Below are 18,860 nucleotides of genomic sequence, written 5' to 3'. Positions count from 1 at the left end.
CACTGGGCAAGCAGAGGGGAAAGCCCTTCCTAGTAGAGCGGAGAGCTTGGATGAACTCACGATGTTGGCCTGACACATCAAGATAGAGCTGCAGTCTCTTCGCCAACTCATTGGCACTGTGGGATTTGACATTATTTAAACATAGGTCTCAAAAGTCAAAAGACATGGCTCCAAAGGACCTGGGAGGAATCTCAGAAATGGAACTCCTAAGCCCTGAGTCTCTGTGTGCCCACATAGGAATGGGCCCTGTAATACACTTCCGTGAATCCAGCACTTGAATGTCGAATTCCCCGGATTTGAGACCTGATCGTTGTTTGCCATCCTTTCTCTCTGAGACAGTAAGCTCTCTGAAGGCTGTCTTTTCCAACTTATACGCTACAGAACTAGATGGTAGCAGAGAAATGCTGATTAATGCCTCCCTGACGTGGATAGCAATGGTATAGGCAAACCTTGCACTCTGGATTTTGAAACAGAAATCAGCATCGTCGAATCTGGCAATGTATTTAATGAGAGATGTGCATACACATATGTAGTGTCACCAAGAATGATCAAACTGCTGGTTTTAACAATGGACCAAGAGTCATCGTCCCTACAGAAAGGTGGAGAAATGTGTTAGGGAACATGCAGCTCTTTGGGGTACACTTGAAAGAAATAAACTTGTTTTGCTCTGTGGCTAGTGGAGCCATTTTCAATCTTGGTATCGTTGCCCTGCAATGTTATCTACATGTTTGGAATATCTGCTGATTGGGAAAGAAATCAGAATGCACGCCTGATATGAGTGCTGGTGGTGTCATTTACTCTGCGGCTGCTCCATCTTAGTCACTAAGTGACTTTTCTGTACTGCGAAGAGGCCATGTCAACAGCAGACTAAATGAAAGAGTCAGGGAGGTGGCAAAGAGAATTTGGAGTCAAACAGGTCCGGGTTGATATATTGGCTCTGGCATTTACTAAGCGTGTGGCCTTGGGCTTGTCAATTAACCTCTCCAAGGCTGTTTTCTCAGCCACAAAACGAAAACAGGAATACCTGTCTTGCAGAGTGGTTGTGAGCTTCCCATGTGATTCATCTCTTCATTCAGCAATTATTATTATTATTATTATTTTAAAAACTCGGTAATACTCTTCTTCCTTGTTTTTTTTTTTTAAATTTTTATTTATTTATTTATTTTTGGCTGTGTTGGGTCTTCGTTTCTGTGCGAGGGCTTTCTCCAGTTGCGGCAAGCGGGGGCCACTCTTCATCGCGGTGCGCGGGCCTCTCAACCATCGCGGCCTCTCTTGTTGCGGAGCACAGGCTCCAGACGCGCAGGCTCAGTAGTTGTGGCTCACGGGCCCAGTTGCTCCACGGCATGTGGGATCTTCCCAGACCAGGGCTCGAACCCCTGTCTCCTGCATTGGCAGGCAGATTCTCAACCACTGCGCCACCAGGGAAGCCCAATTCAGCAATTATTTATCGAGCACCTACTGTGTGCCAGGCTGTGAACTAGGAGTAGGTGATGAGGCAGAATAAAAAACATACAAGATCCTTGTCAACTTGAAGCCTATATCCTAATATATGGGAAAGGTCTGGTATATATATATATACCAGAAGACCTCTTTTATCTTCAAGTGACAAAAATCTAATTCATATTGGTTTAGAGGAGAAAAAGAAAATGTCCAATTTCAGACACAGTTGCATTCAGAGGCTCCAACACCCCAAGTCATGTCTCCCCATGACTCCATAGTGATTATCTCTACTTGATCTTTGTTCACAAACACACCATGCCCAACTGGTGGCAAAGATGGTCCCCAGAAACCCCAGGCTTACACCCCAACACATCTTAGCAAGCCTCTTCGCCAACTGCAAAAATTCCAGGTAGCAGTCTGCTTGGCTTATCTTGTAGGCCACGCCCATCCCCAAGTCAATCATCTTGACTGCCTTGAGTCAAGCTGGAGGGTGGGGTCAGGCCCAGCTGAGCTGTATGGGCTGCGGGTAAAAGAACAGAGTCCTGTTACCCAGTTACGGCACTAAACAGGCAAAAAATACAAGTTCTCAACTACTTGAGAGCTATGACAATTATCTCAATAATCGAAGCTATTACAAACATCCAAACATGGTTTTTCTCCCCCAAACCTTGCACATGCTCTCGCCAGGGAAGAAATTGGTGAGTTTCTAATGTTACTTATCAGAGTGCTTTTTTGCCGGTGATTGTATTCACCAGGCATGACTATCATCTAGTGCATCTTGCTTCTTCATTCCTGATCAGATGAATCAAAGGCAGATATGGCCATTTTAAGCAGTATCTTCCCACCTGAAGTAATTACAGGAATGTCTCCCACCAGAGTATGCTTGGGACGACCCCACTCTTTAACAGGTGAGAACACCACGATCTAGGGAAGTAAAGACAGCCTGACAGCGACAACCGGTAACACCATAACTGAGGCAATATGGGGTTTCTCACATCATGCCACCCCATACCTTCTTTTTATATTAGCAAGACCTACATCAATAAATCTATAAATAAAGGGAAACTAAAGCCCTCCAGTTATTAAGTTTGAAATAATGTGGACCTTCCACATTATTCCGAGTGTCTCAAAGCACTCGGAAATGCCAGCAACTTGCCCCCTTCAGTTGTATAGAGATGCACTTTTTTTTTTTAATTAAAAGATTAAAGGGACGCTGTCAATCTCTTCTGATTAATAGCAGTCCTATAAAAAGGATGTGTTCCTGCCGCAGCCATCTGTCATTCTGATCATTTTAAAGGCATGCTATATCAGCAAGTATGCTTTTTTTTTTTTTTTTTTAGCAAGTACGCTTTTTATAATACGTTGGCATGGGGCAAGCGGGGCTGGAGAGACTTGCAGATTTCACACTCTGCTTTGCTGCTTTGGTGTTCGGCGATCAGAGCCTTTGATGGTGAAGCAGAGCCCCCTCCCTGTCTTTTAAAGGTTGTTTTGGGTAAGTGCTTTCCCCAGCTGACTTAGGATGGAGATCTCACCCCTATTTATGTTTCTCTCTCATCTAAAGATAGACCCATCACACGTGCATCCCACCGGCGTACAAGCCACCAGCTCATCCACTTGCTTAACCGCTGAACCCTAAATGCTGTCCAGAGCAATGAATTTAGTGTTCTGTGGGTCTTTTCCTCTGGGCAACTGGGACCATAGTTGTCTGCAAAAACCCAATTTCTTTCTTTTTTTAAAAAAATTTTTAAAAATCATTCATATATTTATTTTATTGAAGTATAGTTGATTTACAATGTTGTGTTAGTTTCAGGTATACAGCAAAGTGACTCAGTTAAACATATGTGTGTATATATATATTATATATAATATATACATATACTTTTTCAAATTCTTTTCCCATATAGGTTATTACGAAATACTGAGTATAGTTCCCTGTGCTATACAGTTGGTGCTTGTTTATCTATTTTATATGTAGTAGTGTGTATATGTCACTCCCAAATTCCTAATTTATTGGGATAAATTGCAAAGCCCAATTTCTAGCTTGAGTTCTTCAGGCTTTTTTTTTTGATGCCGGTCAACATATTAATTAATTAATTTATTTATTTTATTTTTATTTTTTTGGCTGCATTGGGTCTTTGTTGCTGTGGGCGGGCTTTCTCTAGTTGCTGTGAGCAGGGGCTACTCTTCGTTGCGGTGCGCGGGCTTTCACTATGGTGGCTTCATGTTGCAGAGCATGGGCTTTTCATTGTGGTGGCTTCTCTTGTTGCGGAGCACAGGCTCTAGGCGCACGGGCTTCAGTAGTTGTGGCGCACGGGCTCTAGAGCGCAGGCTCAGTAGTGGCGCACGGGCCTAGCTGCTCCGCGGCATGTGGGATCTTCCTGGACCAGGGCTCGGACCTGTGTCCCCTGCACTGGCAGGTGGATTCTTAACCACTGCGCCACCAGGGAAGTCCCTCTTCAGGCTTATGAAAGCAGGAGGCAGAGGCACCATGAAATTCTTTCATCCATTCATTCATGGCAGTAATGATTTGTGGATCATGGGTTCCATGCTGGGGTCTCGTCTAAGCTCTGGAGACGTGGAGATGACTAGGACCCAGTCTCTGTCCTCAGAGGTAGCTTCGATGGCCACAGTGTCAATTGTGGAGTCAGAAGTGAAGCACAACTGCTTGAAGTTATAACTCTATAGACTCTCAGCCCTGCTCACCCCACCCAATACGAGATCTTTACCACTTTCTGTGGCTCAGACAGTCAAGATGGGCTTCTCTACAGTCCCAGGAAGACGATGTTCTATAGTTAGGTTCTCCGTCTTTCCCAAATGACAGGGCTTCTGGTATGTTCCAGGGGACAAATCGTGGTTTTTGTTTGTTTGTTTTTTGTTTGTGTTTTTGGCGGGAAGAATGATGGCAAGAAATCTGTGTCTGAAGCAGCAGCCAGCTCTGCCCCGTCCTACCTTGCACCTGGCTCAGAGTAACACAGTGGAGTCCAGCGCAGCGCTGCTGTGGGTGAAGGCGGCCTCCCTCAGCTGTTACCTTTCCTTCCACTCTCTAATCCGCACTGGCTCCCAGATGTGGGGAAGATTTGGTGACAGAGGCAACCAGCTTGCGCATTCCACAGTGTTCTCACAAACTACTCTCCGAAGAGCTATTTCTTCTCGTTTCATGAGGCAGCACAGTTAAGGATTTAGACCAGAGAATTGAGAGCATGGGATTTAGACCAGGGAAAGCTGAGTCTGGCCATGACCTTCTCTTGGGGACTTTGGGAAAGTTGCGTGACCTCTCGGAGCCTCCACTTTCTCACCTATAAAATGGGAGTAACATCCCATGTGCTCTGCCTCCCAAAGTCAGTGTCAGGAATAAAAGACCTCCAAAGTGACCATCCCCAGGGCCTCTGCAGTCCAGCTGCGATGACATAATGCCAAGGGCTCCACCTGAGCAGCCCCGTGGCCCCTGTGTCATACAGGCTTGGCGTCTCTGAGCTCCCACTGTCTCAACTTGACAGCAGGAATGATCACACCCCCTTTGAAAGGGAGCCCAGAGGATTTGATGTGATGATGTGAAGAAGCCAGAGCAGCACCTGATCATTGTAGCAACTCCATAGCATTTGGCCAACATCGCCGTTGTCATGGTTTTCTCATCATATCCTTGTTGCTGCAGTTTCTTTCTCGTGTGAAGATGCTCTCAGTTTGGAGGTGGGTGGGCACGTACGCAGTTCCCTGCTCCTGCTCCCCACGGAGATTCCTGTTAACCAGGGACACGCGTTTTTGGTGCAGCTGAATAGAGTAGGGTGCAATCAGGGATGTACCACCCTGGGGTTTGACAGCCTGAGCCCAGGGCCTTGGGTGGCATGAAACCTACGTCCCCTCCGACTTTCTAAGTCCACAGCCTGGGGAGATGGGGCTACTAGACACACATGCAGGAGGATGTACGCGTCTCGGTCATGTTGAATCCTGGCCAAGATCTTTGTCCACTTGCTCTGGCAGGACATCTGGGACTGGAACTGGGGCTGGGTGAGAGGAGAGGGACAGGGAGCTTTGAAGGGGAAAAGAGAGGACTGTCCTCTCTCCTCTGTGTTGCCACCGCCTTCTGGGGACAGACTCTTTGGGACCACCCACACCCCTGTTCCATGCAGCTCCTGGCACGCTGTGGGCACTTAATAAATGTTAAATATTAAGAATAGCTCCCATCTGTCAGTGCCCAGTGGCAGGGAGGAAGTGTGAGCACAGGACAGCCGACTGGCATGGGGCAGCTTGTGGGAGAAGCCTTTGCGGAAAAACACAGCTCTGAGTTGCTTGGAGGACTTCCTGCAAACCTGGGTGTTTGCCTGTCCTGCTACTGGTCAGAGCCTGGGCAAGTTCATTAACAATGCAGGGGTCCACTCTGAACCTCAGGTCATCTATATCAGAAGGCAGGAGCAGAGCCCCGTGAACTGCGTGCCTCACTGGCAATCCCGGGTTTCCGACGAGCAGCTGGATTCAGGAACTGGTGCTGACTGACCATGCAGGGGCTTTGTCGGGGCTTAAAAGGGGCGACGAATCTGTCCTCTGAACAGACGGCGTCATAAATTCATACTTCCGTCGTTTTCTTGGAAGAAAATGCCTACTGAGCTTTTCGCATTTAGTTACAATAAGAACAACAGCAGCTGCTTGTTTTCAGGCATTTACTATGTACTAGGCCATGTGTAAGGCATTTCACCTACAGTATCTAGTTGAAGCATTGTGGTTTACAGAGGAAAAAGCAGTCGAACAGGATGGTGTAGGGATGTGGGCTTTGTGGCAGACTCCCTGGTTCATCTCCTTCCTTCACCTGTGTGACCTTGGGCACTACTTACTACCTGTGTGACCCTGGGCATGGTTCTTGCCCTCTCTGGGTGGCAGTCACCTCACTGGACGGTAGCGAAAGGAATCAAAGCATATAAAGTCCATAGCCAACTGCCTGGCACATGGAAAGTGCTCAGTACAGGTATCAGCAAGTTTATTTCCAACTGCACTGCAACATCACCACAACCAAATTTTGTAAGAGAGACAATATTCAGTTTTGATACACACACACACACACACACACACACACACATATATAAATATATATGTATGTGTTATATATGAGCTAAGAGTGTGAGCTCTCGAGCCAGACTGCAGACTGCTGAGTTAGAATCTCAGCTTTGCCTCCTTGGGGAAGTTCCTAAACCACTCTGTACTGTGGTTTTCTCATCTATAAAATGGACACATTAAAAGCACCTAAATCCATGGTTTAGCATCTTCCTGTATTGGATGGAGACAAAGCCAGAGTTGCCTTTGAGGATCACATGGGTTAATACTTGTAAGGCACTGTAATGGTACTTGGTATATAGTAAAGGTTCAGGACAGACATAATAATATAATAAGGATTACATAATTATCACTATGTATTGCATATTGTATCTGTGTGATAATATGCATTAGACATAATAATACATATATAAAATACATATTACATATAATTATCACATAATTACATAATGATTTTAAATTATACTATTTAATATAATTGTATAGTGACATATTATTGATTACATAATAATACATAAGTGAAATATACAAGTATATGCAATATTATGTATCATTATATAAAAGTTATATATAACATATATTATAAAAATTATCACATTATATATTAATATATAGTGTTATGCGTCATTATATATAATATATATCCTATAATATATAGTTATATAATGTATAATACTATATAATAATTATATAATTGTATTATTATAAGTATTATCTTATTATATAATTACCTGATAATAATTATGTCATTATTATTTCTGCTATTGCTACAGCTGCTCGTCACTCCATTGGTTACTTTCCGTACAATATTCCTACTAGAATATTTCTACTACCACTCCAAACCATCTTGGAAAGACGGAAACTGAGGCTCAGCCAAGTTAAATACCCGCCCCAGCTCTCAGTGCCGGGATATGGCAGATCTGGGGTGTCCGAGCTCTGCTGGCCAGGACCCTGCCATTATGCGTGACTCTGGTGATGTCTCCCCATCCTCTGCGGGGGACCCGCCTCGTCTCTGCCCCGTACAACCTATTCCAAGCAGAAGGTTAACGCAGTTTTGTGCCGCTGTCATTTCTCATCAGCGCTCCTTCCTCTGCCTGGCAGCCCTCTGTCAAGAGGTCTCATTCCCCGTGGAAGGCTTGTTCCTCCGGGAGAAGATCAAAACGGGAGGTGGGGTGGTGACAGAGGGCGAGGAGGGGGCTGCTAGGACGTGGTCCTTGTGGCTTTGTTTACAAGCCCTTCCTTTTGGTTATCAGTGTCTAAACCTCCCCGAAACATACTCTCCCTTTTTCCTTTAAACATGAATCAAACAATGTTACCAACACGCATTCTCTGTCAAACCTGTCAGTTACTCCAGGGGCTCCCGGACAGCTTGCAAGCGGTGTCTCCTATTGTGACTGTGCTGGTGTGTTATTTCTCCCTTCAACGGCTCTGCATTTGTTCTGGTGAGAGGTGTAAACGCCGAGGTGCCTGCTAGCTGGGCGGTTTTGACAGGAAATGTGAAATTGACATGGACCGTCCAATGGCCATCCTAATACAGTGGCTCCTCTGGCCTCGTAGAGACTAGCCGTACGGGCAGCCGTGCATTTGCCTGGAGCCCTTTCCGGGAATTTGGGTGGGGGGCTTAAGGACTCTGAAGCGCTGGGGCTTGTTTCACACCTGGCGTGTTGGCAGGCGGTTCCCATTGTGATTTAAGCTGAGGGACTTGGTACTGCCTGCCAGAGGGTCTTAAGATTTGTGCAGGGGCCGAGCAGATGTTGGGCGTGTTCACCCATCACACGGTACGCCAGTCATTAGCCGCTGAGTCCCGTCCCTGTCTGCATTGTAGGGGACCAGAGCTCCCACCTGCTGCATGGTGACGGGGTGGCCTGGGGATGGATAAAAAGCTTTCCATGGCTGAGGGTAATGCAGAGCATATGGGATTCTTATCTGTCCAAACAGTTGTGGGGTTTTTAGTGTGCGATGCTATCTGCATGTGTATTTTCTTTAGTGTTTGATTCCTGCAAGTCAGAGCCTCACTAAGGAGCGCTGTGTAGAGTCCACTCCTGGGGGGATGGACGCGGCGTGTATCTGATGCCATCTCTGCTTCATGGCTTCCCAACTTCCTCCGGTGCTGGCCTAAACTTCCAATCACAATCAAGTCCCCCACCCCTCCCTGGTGAACGCTCCTCTGCCATCTTGGTTTACTCTGTAGGGGTCTTGTTGCTGATGCATTGTTGTATATCCCCAGCCTCCATAAGGCCCAGGGGCGTCTGCTTCATTCATGCCTTTGTGCTCAGATCTGCTCCGATATCAGAGAGAAGTTAAGAGCTGTTTGGTGTTCTGTGGGTTGAAAGAGGACAGATGATCCACCATTTTGAACGTCAGGAAACCAAACACAATTCTTGAAAGTGGGTGGTTTTGTTAAGATCCCTTTGGTTGAAAGAACAGAACCCAATCCTGGCTAGCTTAACAAAAATATAGCAGGGGAGGTTTATATTTTTACTATTTTCTGACGTGTAATGCATGAACAATTGAACTCACAGAAAGTCTTGGATTCAAAAGAGGGAAAAAGAGAAAATCAAGCCAAGGGAAGTACAGGAGGTTGGGCAGGCCTACGGACCTCGGCAGGCCGTTGATGGACATTGTCTCCAGGTGAGTGGTTCTCAGCTAGGAGTGCTTTTGCCCCAGAGGCGCATTCGGCCGTGTCTGGAGACATTTGTAGTCGTCATAACTGGACTGGGGTTGCTCCTGGCACCCTGCAATGTGTAGGTCAACCAGAATTATTCAGAATTGTCCAGATTTATCTGTCTCAAAGTGTCAGCCAAGCCAAGTTGACTTGACACTCAGTGACTGCACTACAAAGACCGCCAGCCTGTGTGTCTCCATTCAGATTCCCAGGAAGGGATCTGAGGGATCTGATACTGACCAGGGTTCTTGGCCTTCTCCAGTCAATAGAAATTGACTAGAGGCCAGACAAGAAATTCAGGCACGGCTTTCCTGGGACCCTTGCTGCAGCAGAGGGGAGCTAGAACAAGTAACAGGTTCCCTTGCTCACTCGCTCCCCAAGGGGGGGGCAGCTGGTTCCTTATACGGGGTGAGGGTAGGGGTGGGTCCAGGAGTCAGGCCAGAGGGGCGGCTGAGATGGTTTGCCCGCCCCCTTTGGTGGTGTTGAGTGCAGGGGGCATGCGCAGTACCCTGCTTTTGCTCCCAGCTCTTCAGAAGTGGCAGTTGGATTTTTTTGGTCTTTTTGTATCTTGTTGTCTGTAATTTGCCCCAGTTGTGCATGCACGCATTTATTTTCAGTCCCTTATAGTTTCTTTGTATTTTGTCGCTTGAGGAGTCGTTTGTCCAGGTGCAAGCATTGTGGCAAAGGGTCCCAGGTCCCAAGTCCCAGCCTGTCTCAGATCCAGCTCAGGGTATGTCTCAATCTGTGAATCAATGAACTATGTTCCAGACTCCAAGTACTTGGAGCCCATCGTTGAACAGTCCTGAGACAACGGAGGTAGGTTGAGACCTGTGATCCAGGAGACTCCCCAAGAGATGGGTCTCACAGGGTTTGCGAAAGCCTTCGGCGGACCTCACCTGTGGCTGGGGTCCAGTCCTGCTAGCACTTTTCACGCAGAGCTATGTGTCTGCAGGAAGCGTGTTGCACCTTGGTGCCAGTCTCAGCAATTAGCCAATCTTCTTGCTCTTTGATTTAAGCCTATCGCATCCTTCTTGGGCTCCTTTCCAAAAGAAGATTCATTAAAAAATAATTGTTGCCTATTTTTCTAATTTTAAAATTAATTCAGGATAAATGCTAAATAAGTTGTGGCAATCAGAAAAGCACAAACAAATACAGACACACACACACACAAAGACGCACACACTACATACACACATACATTATAATCCACCACCCAAAAAGAACCACTTCAAACCACTTTTTTCTATACACATTCTCTTCCAAAAAAAGTTCTCATACCCTCATCCTACACATGAAGATTTGTATCACTTGCAGCCAGCGCTTTTTTTTAATAAGAAACTTTTAAAATTAGAATCAGTGATTTTTTTAAACTTAGGAATATCCTTTTTGTTAGGTGCGTAAAGACTAGGGTGATATCTTAAAACAAAATGCATATCCTGTGTTCTTTCACCTTCCTTCAGCCTTGATAATGTCGTAGCTGGGGATCCTAGTAAATGGATCATCTGAAAATTATAGTATTTAAGTCAGATGGGAAGAGGAAGATTGGGTTGAAGGAGAGGAATCAACCAAACAATCCCAGGGCTTAGAGAATTACAAGAGACAGAGGCACAGGTGGGCTGGCTCCAGCCAAGTGGATGCGTCTCTTCCCAACTTTCCTTCCAAGTTTCATGAAATGGAGACACTGAAAGATAGGCTTCCCTTTGAGGAAAGAAAAATTCCACCACCATCAGGATGGCGTGAGTGTAGTTATGACCTGTGGAACACACAACTCTCTCTTAGGACCTGGCTGAAGTTCATGCTCATTTTAGGACTACCACATAGGTTCAAAACCAAGCTGCTCAAGACATCAAGCTCTCTTCTGGGAAGCCTCCTCTCAGGACCTGAGACCGGGAGACAGACCAGACTTGCCTGGTCAGCTGTCATCACTCCTGCCTGAGTATTTCTCTTATAAACCAAACGCACATCTAAGGCACAAGATCAGTTTTCCATTTAAATGAATTTGCTTTCTCTCTTAAAAGACTAAATCCATCTCTTAATTCCCATAAGTCCTAAAAGTACCACATTTTCCCTTTATGGTTTGGAGAAAGAAGTCACGGACTGGGCTTGCCAATGGCATTGGGATGAGATGAGCCAGACAGCCCTTGTCAGAATGTGTGCAGAGAATGCAAAGGACCTTCTCTCCATCAGTAGCTTACCTGTTAATGTTCTCCCCTGTCCATCTCTATATCTGACCCTCAGAATTAAAATGAGGGTGGTGACATGCCCTGTGCATTTTAGAGGTTGAAGAGGGGGTTGGTTTGGAAATTCAGGTGGCTCTACATTGGTTTCCATGTGTGTTCATTAATTTAGTAAATATTTCTTGAACGTTTAGTGTGTGTGTGACAACAGGGTTACAGGGGTGAATAAGACCACTTAGATTTAATAGGAAAAAACAGGCAGTGAGCAGGAGAACATCAGATGGCGTAAAGTGCTATGAAGAAAATAAGGCAGTTACATGATAGCGACCAAGAGGGTTATTTTGGATGGTTGAAGGAGGGAAGGTGTGGAACTTGAGCTCAGATCTGATTGACATTAGGGGCCAGCTGTGTAATGCCCTGGTGCAGGGAAGAAAGTTCAGGCAATGGCAACACGTAGAAGCCGATAGCTGAAATGAGATGGGCACATGTGGGGCTCACAGGCTGGTCAGTATGACTGGAGCCCACTGGATGAAGGGGCAGGAAGCAGGATATAGGGTCAGCTATGTGGTCTGCAACCTCCTAGGACATGGCAGGGAGTTCAGATTTTGGTCTAAGAGAGATGGAAAACCCCTGCATGAGTCTCAAGTAGAGGAACACCATAATCTGATTTCATATTTTTACAGGGTTCCTCTGGAAGCTAGATGGGAGATGGTCAAATGGTCTTTAGTGGGACAATATGGAAAACAGGGAACCAGGAAGGACAGCCTGTGTGCATTCAAGTGGAGATGCCAACACCACGGCAGCCATGGTTGGCTAGTGAATATCCATTCCTCATGCCACCATTTCTTCCATCTTCATTTTTTCCCACTTAAAAAAAATTTTTTTTTTATTGAAGTAAAGTTGATTTACAATGTTGTGTCAGTTTCAGGTGTACAGCAAAGTGATTCAGTTATACATACATATATATCTATTTTTTTCAGATTCTCTTCCCTTATAGGTTATTACAAAATATTGAGTAGAGTTCCCTGTGCTATGTAGTAGGTCCTTGTTGGTTATCTATTTTATATATAGTAATGTGTATATGTTAATCCCTTACTCCTAATTTCTCCCTCCCCCCTTTCCTCTTTGGTAACCATTTTTGTTTTCTATGTCTGTGGGTCTATTTCTGTTTTCTATATAAGTTCATTTGTATCATTTGTTAAGATTTCACATATAAACGGTATCATATGGTATTTGTCTTTCTCTATCTGGCTTACGTCACTTAGTGTGATCATCTCTAGGTCCATCCATGTTGCTACAAATGGCATTATTTCATTCTTTCTTATGGCTGAGTAGTATTCCATTGTATATATGTACCACATCTTCTTTATCCATTCTCTGTCAATGGACATTTAGGTTGCTTCCATGTCTTGGCTATTGTAAATAGTGCTGCAATGAACATCAAGGTGCATGTATCTTTTCAAATTACGGTTTTATCCAGGTATATGCCCAGGAGTGGGATTGCAAGATCATATGGTAGCTCTATTTTTAGTTTTTTAAGGAACCTCTATACTGTTCTTTGATCTTCAGTGACAAGAGAATTCTGCCCTGAAAGGAAGGACAGTTTTCGGAGGTCGTGGTGGAGCAGAAAATCACAATGCTTATGGAGGCGACTGGGAATTACAGAAGTGTGTCTGAGGGTCTGGTAGCTCCTGTTGCTTCAGGGGGATGCAGCATGAGTATTTAATTGTTAATGACCCCAAAATACATCCAAGGGCTACAAGCAAACCTGCCTGAGCATGGGAGATCAGTCTTGGGCGTGTTATTAAGTCTTGCTGTACCAAGCTGTGAGCCACATCTAGTAATCCATGTGCCCATGGAATGGATTTTCCATCACAGGACAGTTCTGTCTTTGGGCTGGCTGATTTCCGTTTTATTTTATTTCAGCAGAAGTAGGAAAGGCCCCTGAGGGCTAGATGTCTCACTTTTGTAATTTGTGACAACAGGAACAATTTGGGAGTTTGGATTCAGACAGATCTACGTTCCAGAACCAGCCTTATCCCCTATTAGATTTTATCGCGAATAGATTATTTTGCATCTTTGAGCCTCACTTTACTCAGGCGTAAAATAGAATGAAACGTTCGTATATCATAGAGCAGCAGAAAAGATTGTGACATGTGAGTGGTTCGTTCATTCCTTTGATAATTCTTCAGGTATTTATTGAACATCTGCTACGTACAAGACACCATGCAATATGTTAGCAGAATGATGCCCAATGAGTCAGATGTGGTCCCTTCCTTAGCAGAGTTCATGATCTCATGGGGGAAAGAGATAAAGAACAGAACAGCTACAGCAACACAGGAATTAATTAATTATGGTTGGAGTAAGTGCTAAGAAGAAAATAATGTAGGAAGGCAGAAAGAGTTCATGATGGTGAGGGGGATCAAGACACCCTGCCCTTGAACTCACACCCCCACCCCCGTGTCTAGAGATCCTTCTTCTGTCGGCTCACGCCTTCGCTTTTCTGAGCTTCCTGGGTTTGTCTTGGAGACACCTGATACTGCACTCTTACTTGCCTGAAATGCACATGGCCACGGGTGCAGCTGAAATTGCAGGAGCCGGGAAATGTGCTTTTCCAGAGTTTGGGACCCACCTGTTTCTGGGAGTGCCATGGAAACGCACATTCCGTCACGTGATCTTGAGGCCCAGGCCGGGAATTTTCAGCTGTCAGCAGCTGTCTCTTCTGACCCACTGCCGAGGACTTTCCAACCCCATGAAAACCCATCACGACCCTCACCAGTGATTTTGTCACCACTCTCTGGAGCTGAGAAGGAAAGAGGGGCTCCTGCAGAGTGATGTGTGGGCATGGGTTTTTAATTGGGGTGGCTGGAAATTCCTCTTCAAAATATATGTCAAACTGTGAGCATATGGTCTTTCCATGGAGGGGTTTTTAACTTCTAATTGGTTGTCAAAACACCCCATAGCAGAAACATACTTAAGAATCTCTGCTGCAGAAACAGCCATGGCTCTGTGGCTTTATGGCTTCTGGGTGGAGAACGTCTTCCAGCCTTTCAGAGGAGGTCAACTGGATACTGCAATACAGTGTAACCTAAATCTTTGCACATGTCCCCAAACAGGACAGAAAGGGCTGGCCCTCTCCCCCACGCTGAGTCATATGACCACATAGGAGGAGAGTGAGCTTGCATCATCCCCTCCTGGATGTAGTTGTGTGCCATCCTAGGAATAGCTAGCCCTTCCCTTTTGCAAGAGAACGTCAGCTGGGGAATAGTAGAACTGATAGAGATCCATCTACCACTGAATTCTTGCTTCAGGCTCTCCACCTCTGCTGTTTGGTCAGCTCTGTTCCTCCAGGGCTCTTGGTGTCCAAATCCCAAAGGGGAGTAAGATGGGACTAGAATGATCAAGAAAGCCAGAAGTTATGGTCCTTCTCCAGGAAGAGAGTTATAGTGGGCCTCCCTGCAAAAACTGGCTGAGTGATACCTCTGCATTTCCCATGCAGTTCTAGAAAGACCCTGGTGCGTGAGTTCTGTAGACTGCACTCTCAGTCCAGATCTGCCCCCTGGATGTCCGTGCCTCTGTAAACAAGTCTCCTGGCTTCTTTGTTCTTCATTCATGTACGTAGAACGAAGGAGAAGAACAAAGCAGACATTTTCAAACATAAGCACGTACACATCTGAGTGTGTGTGCACGAATGTACACACACTGCTTTTGTACATGATTTCAGGTTTCACATCTATGAACGGATCTCCCGTAAGGAGAACCCAAATCCTTGTCTTTGACCACAGCTCCTAAACTTCAGACGTTCACATGCTTTGTAGCACCAGTACTACTATATATTTGTTACTTTTATTTCAATTGATTTTGTTTTATAACTAATATAAATTAATTCACAGAAGGAAAATTTCCATCTCTACTTCCAGCAGACACTCACCATCACTAGGTATAAATAAATGGTATCTGCTAAAAATACATTGATGGTACCAACTAGAATGGTTGGTAATAACAAGTGTTAGCAAGAATGTGGAGAAATGGGAACCTATATACATTGCTGATGGCAATGTAAAATTTTGCAACCCCTTTGGAAAACAGTTTAGTAGTTTCTCCAAAAACTACATACAGAGTTACCATATGACCTAGCAATTTCACTCCTAGGTGTGTACCCAAGAGAACTGAAATTATCCTATTCCCACACAAAAATCTTGTGCACAAATATTTATAGAAGCATTATTCATAATAGCAAACAATAGAAATAGCCTAAATGTCCATCAACTAATAAATGGCTAAACAAAAAGTGGTATATTTCATATGCAGGGAAATTATCCAGCCATGAAATGGAAGGAAGTACTAATACATGCTACAATGTGGATGAACTTTGAAAATATTATGCTAACTAAGAGGAGACACAAAAGACCACATATGGTATGATTCCACTTATGTGAAGTGTTCAGAATAAGCAAATCTGTAGAGACAGAAAGTAGATTAGTGGTAGCCAGGGCCTGGGGGACGGGGGAGTGACTGACTGCTAGTAGGTGTGGGGTTTCCTTTTGGGGTGGTGAAAATGTTCTGGAATTAGATAGTGGTGATAGTTGCCAAACTTTGTGACTATATTAAAAGGCAATGAACTGTACACTTTTCAAAGGCTGCATTTTATGGTATGGGAATGCTATCTCAATGCAAAAATGCACTGGAAACAGAGCAGTGCGATCAAATCCTCTATCACTTGTGTTTACTAAAGGCATTTGTTGTGTCTGAGACCTGTTCTCTCTTAGGAAAAAAAGGGAGATTCGAAAGTGTTCTAAAGATGGTGTTAAAGGCAGGAGAGCACTAACGGAAACGCTCCCCTTCAAGCAACCAGAAAAACTGAATGAGGTTAAAAAGGAAACAACTTCCTAAAACCATCTGAACTCATCTGTTCTACCACAAATGAGATGAAATGCTTAGGATTTCATAATATTTTAAGTACTAAGACTTCCCTGTGCCAATCTTTGGTACCAATGACGATCAGGAGAGATTAAGGGTGTTTTAGCTAGGAAAATTAAATTCTCTAGAAACACACTGTGCAATATGAGAGCCACTAGCTACATGTGACTATTTGAATTTAAGTTCAAGTCACACCATTGGCATTTCCAGTGCTCAGTAGCCATTTGTGTTTGGTGTTTATGGTATTGGGCAGCATGATATAGACCATTTCTTTCATTGCTTAAAGTTCTGTGGGATAGCACCGCTCCAGAATATTGAAGTCGTTGTATTCCTATGTTGTGGTTTCCTTTTTCTCCTTTGCCTCTCCCTCGTTTAGGCAGATACGAGTGCTGAAACGTGATGAATAATGTAACAATAACAAAATGAATAGTTAATAGTTATGCTTGCTCTGTGCCAGGTGGTACGCCAAGCATTTAACACGTGTTATCTCTTCATCCTCACACCAATTCTAACAGGTAGGTACAGTCATTATCCCAGCTTTACAGATGAGAAAACTATAAAACTTCTCTCTTAACTCAGAGAAGTTAAGTCACTTGTTCAAGTTCACAAAGCTAATGATCTGTCCTCTCCATCCTTTTAATCTACCTCTTTCAGTGCTCGGAGCCTCTCACTGAGGCACAAATCCCATTCCTGGACCCGGCTAGGATTCTTTCAAGACGTCTTAGCCCTTTTCCTTTCCCTTTTCAAATTGCAGTGTAACGGCTATGTTTCTCCTAAAACAGTTCCAGAAATACATAAGAAAGCAGAGTAAAACACAGGAGTCTGCCTGCCACATCCTCCCTACATTCCGACCCCCTCCCCAAGAGGTAATGCACGCTGACAGTTTGGAGAGTTGGTTAGCTGAAGTCCTCTCATACCTTTTCTATGTAATTATATGCAGAGGCATGTGTGCATGGACACAATGCACATTTTAGGTAAATGGGATCACATCACTCACATTATTCTTTTTTTTTTAATTTATTTATTTTGTCTGCGTTGTGTCTTTGCTGCTGCAGGCAGGCTTTCTCTAGTTGCGGCAAGCAGGGGGTCTTCTTCATTGTGGTGCGCAGGCTTCTCATTGCGGTGGCTTCTCGTTGCAGGGAGCACGGGCTCTAGGCACACAGGCTTCAGTAGTTGTGGCACGTGGGCTCAGTAGTTGTGGCTCTCGGGCTTAGTTGCTCCACAGCACGTGTGAACTTCCCGGACCAGGGCTCGAACCTGCGTCCCCTGCGTTGGCAGGCGTATTCTTAACCACTGCGCCACCAGGGAAGCCCCACCCACATTATTCTGAAACTTGCTTTTATTTATCTAACAACACGTTTTGGCTGTCTTCCCACATGAGTACGTATAGGTCTACCCTATTCCTCTTAAGAGACTGCACACAATTCTACAGATGGTGGTACCATAATTTATTTAGCCATTATCACTTTTTTTTTACACATTTTGGTAACTTCCGGTTTTCTTTTCCTCTTACAACAGTGCTGCAGCATGAACGCCCTTGCATATCTGTGCTTGTGCACTGGTGTGAAGACATGTTTAGAGTAGAATCCTAGAACTGGGTTTGCTGGTTCCAGGGGTTTGCACACGTTACCTGCTGATAGATGCTGCCTGATGCCCTCCAGAAAACGGCTTTGCCAATTCTTACCCCTTCAAAGACAGCGTGAGAGACCAGCTTCCCTGCATCAGTGCCCAAACTGGACATCATCAGTCTTTTAAATTTTTGCCAATCTGTTGGGTGATAATTTCTTTTCCTTTCAACCTTCAGGGTCATTTACACCTCCTTCCACCTGCTCTGCTCGGGCTTCTAGCTGCTGACAGCCAAAGGCATTCTGCCGGAGGCGAAATGAGGTCAAGGCCTAAAGCATATTTCCTTTCAGTAGGACGGGTGTTTACTTGGGTAAATATGGTCCAAGCAAAATGTCTCATTGGTTCGAAAGGTGAAGAAGCAAGGTCTGAGCAGCCCCCTCCAAGGTGTGTGTCTCACCCCCGGTGCCCCACGCATGGGTGGATGCATTATGATCAGTTACAGTTACAGTGTGGAATACGCTCCTCCAATCATTTATTCACCCGACGGCAATCGGACATGGATTCAATGCCAGGCATAGTTCTAGGCACTGAAGATACAACACTGAACAGAGTCAAGGTCCCTGTTCTCACAGGATGGACGTTCTGATGGGGCAGAGGTGGCGGTGCACAAACAGGTGTATAACCTTTCCAGAGAGAATAAGAGACTGAAATGGGAGGGGTGCCCTGTGACCCCAGGGCTTGAGTGTGAGGGCCTAGCGTGGAGGCGGTGGTCAGCTAAGGCTCTCTGAGCAGTGACACTGAGGAAAAGAACTGAATACACGAAGGTACATCCCACCAAGAGGAACCGGAAATTGCAGAACTTTCAGAGGAAGCCAGGATGGTTGGAGCCTTGTTATTAAGAGGCAGAGTGGTGTGATCAGATGTTGGAGAGATAGGGCCCTGCACACTGTGGTAAAGAGTTTGGATTTTTATCGAGTTGTGTTAAGAGGCCACTGGACTGTCTGAAGCAAGGCAAGAGCACAGTCTGGTTTATGCTGAGAGCTCTACGT

The 18,860-nt window shown here is 45.0% G+C and overlaps 1 protein-coding gene across 15 annotated transcripts in view; it reads left to right on the top strand.

Moving 5' to 3' along the window:
- The window catches only part of RBFOX1 (RNA binding fox-1 homolog 1), a 1,515,726-nt gene that overhangs the window by 1,163,825 nt on the left and 333,041 nt on the right, over positions 1 to 18,860 (top strand). The window contains exon 1 of one of the 15 annotated variants that reach the window (XM_057529164.1): positions 2,909 to 2,932. The exons of the other annotated variants lie outside the window; for them this stretch is intronic. The gene's annotated coding sequence lies outside the window, so the exon portion shown is untranslated. Of the gene's footprint in view, positions 1 to 2,908; positions 2,933 to 18,860 lie in introns of those variants that run through there. 15 annotated transcript variants of the gene reach the window in all.

This window comes from Balaenoptera acutorostrata, chromosome 15 (genome assembly GCF_949987535.1).
Source record: "Balaenoptera acutorostrata chromosome 15, mBalAcu1.1, whole genome shotgun sequence".
NCBI classification, from domain to species: Eukaryota; Metazoa; Chordata; class Mammalia; order Artiodactyla; family Balaenopteridae; genus Balaenoptera; species Balaenoptera acutorostrata.
This window is presented reverse-complemented; position numbering and strand designations above follow the sequence as displayed.